Source organism: Tachyglossus aculeatus, chromosome 4, assembly GCF_015852505.1.
Source record: "Tachyglossus aculeatus isolate mTacAcu1 chromosome 4, mTacAcu1.pri, whole genome shotgun sequence".
NCBI classification, from domain to species: domain Eukaryota; kingdom Metazoa; phylum Chordata; class Mammalia; order Monotremata; family Tachyglossidae; genus Tachyglossus; species Tachyglossus aculeatus.
In genome coordinates, this window is record NC_052069.1 from 76621193 (window position 1) to 76629128 (window position 7936).

Sequence of the window (7936 nt, forward strand, 5' to 3'; positions counted from 1 at the left end):
ATGATTCACAAGTACGTGTGTGATTTCATTAGAACAAAAGCAAGCCCAGAGGTGTGTTATGATGAATTTTTTTGAATAACATAAGGGAATTTAAACCTTCCAAAGTACCCATTTTTTAAATTTTTAAATTGTACCTTTCATTTTATGATTTCTACTACAGAATACTTCAGAAATAACAATTATGTAATTGAAAAGAGCCCGGGCTTTGGAGTCAGAGGTCATGGGTTCAAATCCCAGCTCCGCCACTTGTGTGACTGTGTGACTTTGGGCAAGTCATTTCACTTCTCTGGGCCTCAGTTACCTCATCTGTAAAATGGGGATGAAAACTGTGAGCCCCCCATGGGACAGCATGATCAGCTTGTAACCTCCCCAGTGCTTAGAACAGTGCTTTGCTCATAGTAAGCACTTAATAAGTGCCATTATTATTATTACAATTATTGAGAATCTTCCACATGGTAGTTTTTATATGTATGATTTTATTTTGTTTTATTGCTTGTTCCAGCTTGTTGTTCAGAGAAAATAATTTTCCAAAAATTATAAAGCCTCAAAATATATTACTGAGAGTACCTCATATAAATAAAATGTATTGGGGTCTCCTGATACATATCATATTAAATTTAGTTTTGATGTATCTTGGTTTGTATCAAACTATGTGAATCTGTACTCAATGTTTTCTTAAATCTGTTAATTGTGTGGATAGATCTTTGAAATTCCAATTTTCATTACCTGAGCAGTGGTCTTATTATTAAGTATTCTCTGAAAAGTTCAGTATTTATAAAGACAAAACAAAATATCTTGTTTTTTCAGACAATTAGAATTTTTATTTCTCATGAAAAAATTAGTTACATGTTGCACATGGTAAATTTCATGTTTGAGATTCTATATAATTTTGAATGTGTTTTTATACTGTGTTTAGTAAATTACATTGACATACATTTTTTTACATGGATGATTGAGACTGTGAACCCCATGTGGGACAGGTACTGTATCGAGCCTGATTACCTGTGTCTACCCGAGAACTTGAAACAGTACCTAGCACATAATAAGAGCTTAACAAATACCAAAAATAAAATAATAATTTCTTATTTACTAAGTGGTCCTTTAGTAACTAAAAGTGCTCAAGTTCTTCCCAAAATTCCTATCAGTGAGCAGCTTCATTGTAAATTATGGAAAATAGTTGAAAAATTGGGTATCAATGCTTTATCAACTCCCATGACCAATAGTAATCATAATAATAATAATAGTATTCATCAAGTGCTTTATACATACCAAGCTCTGTATTAAGCCCTAAAGTAGATATAAAACAATCAGATTAGACAGTCCCTGTATCATTGGGGTTCACATTGTAATAAGGAAGTTATTACTGTTTGACAGAGGAGGAAACTGAGGTAGAGAGAAGTTTAAGTGACTTGCCCAAGGTCACACAGCAGGCAAGTGGTAGGGGTGGGATTAGAACCCAGGTCCTTTGACTGACTTCCAGTGCTGTATTCTGTCCACTAGGCCTTGCTAAATCCATTCTGTTACCTAACTCATAAAATTATATGACCCCTTTTGGGGAAATAGTCTTCTAGGATCCGTTTATGGGTGAGGGTGCATTATGATGTTAGGGCTATTAGAAGGTACATCCTTAAACATTAGCCCTGGATCAACTATACAGTTCCTCTGCTCCAGTGCTGATGCCATGCAGCACTATTCTTGGAAATCCAGCAGTTGGTCGACTTCAACCACTTTCAATTCAATTCATCCTTACTTGCTGCAACTTTGCCCTCTTTTCATTCAAGTCATTCATTCATTCAATAATATTTATTGAGCATTTAGCGTATGCAGAGCACTGTACTAAACACTTGGGAAGGCACAATATAACAACAAACACATTCCTGCCCAAAACGAGCTTCCAGTCTAGAGAGGGGGAGACAGACGTTAATATAAATAATTACTTTGCAGATATTATACATAAGTGCTGTGAGGCTAGGAGTGGGGAAGAACAAAGAGAGCAAATCCGGGTGATGAAGAAGGGATTGGGAGCAGAGGAAAGGTGGGGGATTTAGGAAAGACCTCCTGGAGGACAGTAACTGCCTGTCTGATTTGAGGAGTGGGTGGGGAAGGGCATTTCAGGCCAGAGGCAGGATATGGGCAAGGGGTCAGTGGTGAGTTAGATGAGATTGAGGCACAGTGGGAAGGTTAACTATAGAGGAGTGAAGTGTGCAGGCTGGGTTGTAATAAGAGGGTAGTGAGGTGAGGTAGTGGGAGGCAAGGTGATGGAATGATTTAAAACCAATGGTGAGGAGTTTTTGTTTGATGCAGAGGTGGATGAGCAACAACTGGAGTTTTCTGAGGAGTGTCTATGTATGCTCTTCCCCTTATTTATTCTCAGGGCTCTGGTCAATTATTCTAGACTTTAACTCCCCTCCCGAAACCCCACTGATCTCTCTTCCCCCATCTCATTCCTGATTACCTTGCTGTCCCTCACCTCTCCAACTCCCTCCCACCCTACACGCACTCTCTCATCTTTCTCAGCCATCTCTGAAGAGGAAATTTCTCACCTACTTCTGAAATCCAACCTCTCCACCTGTTCCTTTGACCCATCCCTTCCCTCCTAAAAATACTTGTGTCCATTCTTCTTCCCTCCCGGGTCACCATCTTTAACTGCTCACTCTCTGATGACTCCTTTCTCGCTGCCACATCTCCCCCCTCCTAAAAAAATTAAAAAAGCAACAACAAAGAAAAACTCTTCTCTGGATCCCTCAGCATCATCCAGCTATTCATTCATTCATTCAATCTTATTATTGAGCACTTACTGTGTGCAGAGCACAGTACTAAGCACTTGTCCCATCTCCCTGCTCCCATTCCCGGGCAGAATCCTTGAAAGAATTATATCCTCTCCAAATCTCTTTTTAAGCCACTACATTCTGATTACCATTCCCTTGACTCCACTGAGACTGCTCTTTCATAGGTCTCCCATGACTTTCATATTGTCAAATCTAATGAATTCTTTTCTGTCCTAATATTTCTCAACCTCTCATTCACCCTGGGCCCTCAGTACCCTCTGGACCACTCTTTCCCTTTGAAACACTATCTGACATAGGATTTTTGGACATAGTTGTCTTCCTGATTCTCCTCATCTCTTTGGCTGATCTTTCTCAGGCTTCTTTCCCAGCTTTCTCTGCTCCCACCCTTAAATTCTGGATGTTTCTTAAAAATCTTTTCTGAGTTTCCTTGACTGATGTTATAGCATGTTCTAGTGGAAAGAGCATGTGCCTGGGAGTCAGTGGCCCTCTAATCGTGGCTCCACCATTTGTACCCTGTGTAACCTTGGGCAAATTAACTTCACTCTGCCTTGCTCACCACATCTGTAAAATGGAGATTGTCTAAGTCCTTTCTCTTTCTCCTTCTTCTTCTCCCTTTCATTCTTCCTTCTTCTTTTTGCTCCTTATTCCTTCTTCTTTCTCCCTTCTCCTGCCTCCTTCTCATTTTTCTTCATAATATTAATAATAATAATAACTGTGGAACTTGTTAAGCACTTACTAGGTGCCAATCACATTCTAAGCACGGGAGAAGATATGAGATAATCTGGTTAGACACAGCCCCTCTCCCTCACAGGGTGCACAGTCTAAAAAGGAAGGTGAAGCTCACTGTGGGCAGAGAAGGTGTCTGTTATATTCTTATATTGTTCACACAAAAAGCAGTTAAATACAATTGACTGACAATAGGTATTGAATCCCCATTTTACAGGTGAGGGAATTGAGGTAGAGAAGTGAAGTGACTTGCTCAAGATCACACAGCAAACAAGTGGTGGAGCTGGGATTAGAACCAGGTCCTTTAGTCTCCAAGGCCTGTTTTCTATCCACTAGTCCTTGCTGTTTTATGCACTCACCTCTCACTCTTCAGAAACATTCAATAGTGACCCAAATCTCTTCATATCAAGTAGAAACCCCTGACTATTAACTTTAAAGAACACAATCAGCTCTCTTTCTTACCCAGAGGAGCAGCGTGGCCTAGTAGAAAGTACATAGGCACAGGCATAGGAGTCAGATGACCGGGGTACTAATCTCACCTCTGCTATTTGTCTGCAGTGTGACTTTGGCAGTCATTTAACTTCTCTATGTCTCAGTTTCCTCATCTGTAACATAGCCATTGAATGCTTGTTTTCCCTACTACTTAGACTGTGAGTACCATTCGGGACAGCTGCTATCTCTGACCTGATTAACTTGTACCTACTCCAGTCCTTATAACAGGGCTTGACATATAGTAAACATTTTACAGAAATAATAATAATACCAAGAATAAAAATAGTGCAATAATAATGAGCCACTCTCTTTTCCCACTACACCCAAGCTCATACTTTTCATTACTGTTGGCTAACCAACTACTGTGCTTTGTTCTCATCTCTTCCACCGTCAACCTCTTGTTGATGCCCTTATGCATAAAATCCCCTTTGTAACAATAATAATTATTATGGTATTTGTTAAGTGCTTACTAAGCACTGGGGTAGATACATGGTAATCAGGTTGTCCCACATGGGGCTTACAGTCAATCCCCATTTTACAGATGAGATAATGGAGACACAGAGAAGTTAAGTGGCTTGCCCGAGGTCACACAGCAGACCCTCATCACACTTTTTTATGGCATTTATTAAGCACTTACTATGTGCAAAGCACTGTTCTAAGCACTGGGGAGGTTACAAGGAGATCAGGGTGTCCCATGGGGGACTCACAGTCTTAATCCCCATTTTACAGATGAGATAACCGAGGCACAGAGAAGTTCAGTGACTTGCCCAAAGTCACACAGCTGACAATTGGCACAGCTGGGATTTGAACCCATGACCTCTGACTTCAAAGCCCTCTGAAAATCATATTTCCTTCAGTATTCCTTCCCTGATTAATTTCTAATCTCCCCACTTTATATCCCCCAGTATCCATTTCAATTTTTCTTTGCCTTGTAAACATTTCAGAGTTATGGGAGGTTGTTTCATCTTGCTACCTGTAATTTATTTTAATTTCTCTCTTCCTCTCAATGTTGTAAGAGCCTCGAGAGTACGAATCATGTCTAATTCTACTTTATACTCCTGAGGTCATAGCTCTACATAGGTGTTCAATTAATATTATTGATTGATTGATCGACTAGAACCCTTCCCAAGAAGGGCACCACCTCAGGCACCACCTCACAGTTTCTCTAACCTGACAGTTGTCACTGTAAGAAATAGAATGCTGGTTTTACAAGGACTATTGTTCCAACCCACTTTGGGCATAAGGAATAGTTTTTTGGAGTGCAAAACATAAGTAGTATTTTTCTATCCAAAATTTTTAAAATGACTTACATACTGGCTCTTGTTTATTGCCATTCTTTTCCATTAGGCCTTGGTCACATTGTAGAGACCAGTTTAATAAATATATTTCAGGGCAGAGTGCAGTTATAAGAATTGAGATAGCCAAGAACTTTGCTTGTCTTTGCTAGTCATACTTTAGTGACTCACTTGGCCAGTCTTGTTTTCTAATTAAGCATGCTTGTGCACAAACATGGAAATAAATGTGGATTGCATACAAGTTTGCACCTAAGAGATCTTTTGCTTAATTGAATTGTGTCTAATGGGAGAAAAGGCCACATTTAAACATTGGACTTTTCATGCTATCCAAATAAAGAAATGAAGAATTGGCTGTGACATTTTATTACGTACAAAAAGCACACCCATTTTTGTAAGAAAAATAGCCTTTTTTACCCCCATATCTATCCAAAATTAATTACAGCTTCAAACCCAGCAGTTGTAATATGTGTCACATATTTCTAAACAGTTTTAGCTTTTGTCTTCACACTGACTTAAATTTAAGAGAATTGCATTTACTTTTGGTACAATCAGTGAGTAATTGGCTCCTTTGTGGGTAGCAATGCTTAGTGTATCTGACAAGGCCATTTTAGCTGGAATGACTAGGGAATAATATCAATTTATCTTTTTCCCCTAAATTAGTGGAAAACACCCAGATGCACACAGATTAAATGATTCTGTGATTCATTTATTTCTAGCTAAACACCACTGAGCCTCCCAAAGCCCATTTCTAATGTAATTAGATTCTGAGGAAAAGGAAGACCTGACATTTTATCTACCCACTGGGTGTGGTAGGGTCAAATAGAACCCTAAATATATGGCAAAGAGAAAGGGAATACTTTGAGTCTCAGTTTCAGGCTCTTTGATAGTAAAGGAACAGATAATTGCAATAACCAATGAAATTAATCAGTGACTTCATTCGATTCAGTCATATTTCTTGAGCACGTATTGTGTGCAGAGCACTGTACTAAGTACTTGGGAAACTACAATATAGTATTAGAGACAATCCATTCATTCATTCAATCATATTTATTGAGCCCTTACTGTGTACAGAGCACTGTACTACACACTTGGGAAGTACAAGTTGGCAACATATGGTCCCTACCCAACAACGGGCTCACAGTCTAGAAGGGGGAGACAGACAATAAAACAAAACATGTGGTCAGGTGTCAAGTCATCAGAATAAATAGAAGTAAAGCTAGATGGACATCACTGAAAAATATGGAATGTTTCACAAATTTGCGTGTCATCCTTGTGCATGTCCACATAGAGAATGAGACAGTAAGCACCTTGAGGGCAGGGATCTTTCTACCATCTGTATTGTAATGTACTATCCTAAACAGTATAGTACTCTGCACTTGATACATGCTCAATAAATATCATTGATATGAGTGTTTGTTCAACTGACCTTGTTACATAATTCCTTATGGACAGGTTGGTGAATACCTAGCAGTGTTACTAGGAATAAGGGGTGTGATTCTTCAAGGCCTGATTCCCACTTCTGGTTGAATTCATTAGAGTCTGTATGGTGATAAACAATTGCACTTTAGATTCTCTTAGCCTAATGCCTCTTCTGAATATATTTGTACACCTTGGCCTATGGCACGTAACAATTTCCATTATGCAATTTGAACGTCATCCCCTCCAGGCATTCTATAATAATAATGATGGTATTTGTTAAGTGCTTACTATGTGCCAAGGACTGTTCTAAGTGCTGGAGTAGTTACAGAGTCATCAGGTAGTTCCACATAGGGCACACAGTCTTAATCCCCCATTTTATAGGTAAGGCAACTGAAGCTTAGAAAAGTTAAGTGACTAGCCCAAGGTCACATAGCAGAGAAGTGGAGGAGCAGGATTAGAACCCACATCCTCTGACTCACAAGCTCATGCTCTTTCCAGTAAGAGCTTAAGAAGGCATAATGAAAATAACAATACAACTTTTGGAGATCAAAGCTTTCTTCTAATCACTCATCTGGATGCAAATTTGAATTTGTCATTCTTGACATTTTGGCAGAGACTATCAGAACATGATCAAATGCCTTACTGGATTAGAGCAACATTATATTTATCCCAGTATTCTTTCTTAGACATGGCAACAGGGTAATTGTGACTATCTTCTTGACATCCAATATCACGATAGGAACAGACCACCTAGAGCCCTCTAATAATGAGTGGAGATGGATGTGGCCAGTAGACTATGATGAATCCACCTATTTTTCTTTGGTCATCTTTGATTCAGGTTAGTATTCTTCTCCCCTCTCAGGGTCGCACCTGGAGAGTTTCCAGTACTCTACCAGTGTCCACTAAGGGAGGGAGAGTCAAGCAGAGGCATATCTATTCCATTCCTAGCCTGGGCAGTGGCTAGAGAGTGGAAGCCAATCTGCTACAAGTCAAAACTCACCTGTGCTGGGCAGCAGCGGCATGGGAGAGAGTCGAGTTTGGGACTCAAGTTTACTGTGCAGAAGGAGGCAATAGTAAACCACTTCTGTATTTTTACCAAGAAAACTCTACGGATACACTTCCAGAATGATTGCAGATGCAGGTGGGGCGTTCTAGGAGAGTTGTGTCCATGGTGTTGCGATGGGTCAGAAATGACTCTACAGCATAAGACTAGAC

The 7936-nt window shown here is 39.6% G+C and overlaps 1 non-coding gene across 1 annotated transcript; it reads left to right on the forward strand.

Annotated features, from left to right (window-relative positions):
• Positions 1-7573: 7573 nt before the first annotated feature.
• LOC119927673 lies at positions 7574-7711 on the forward strand. Its single transcript, XR_005450654.1, has one exon. It is a non-coding gene; the product is annotated as a small nucleolar RNA SNORA7 (small nucleolar RNA).
• The last annotated feature ends 225 nt before the right edge of the window (positions 7712-7936 follow it).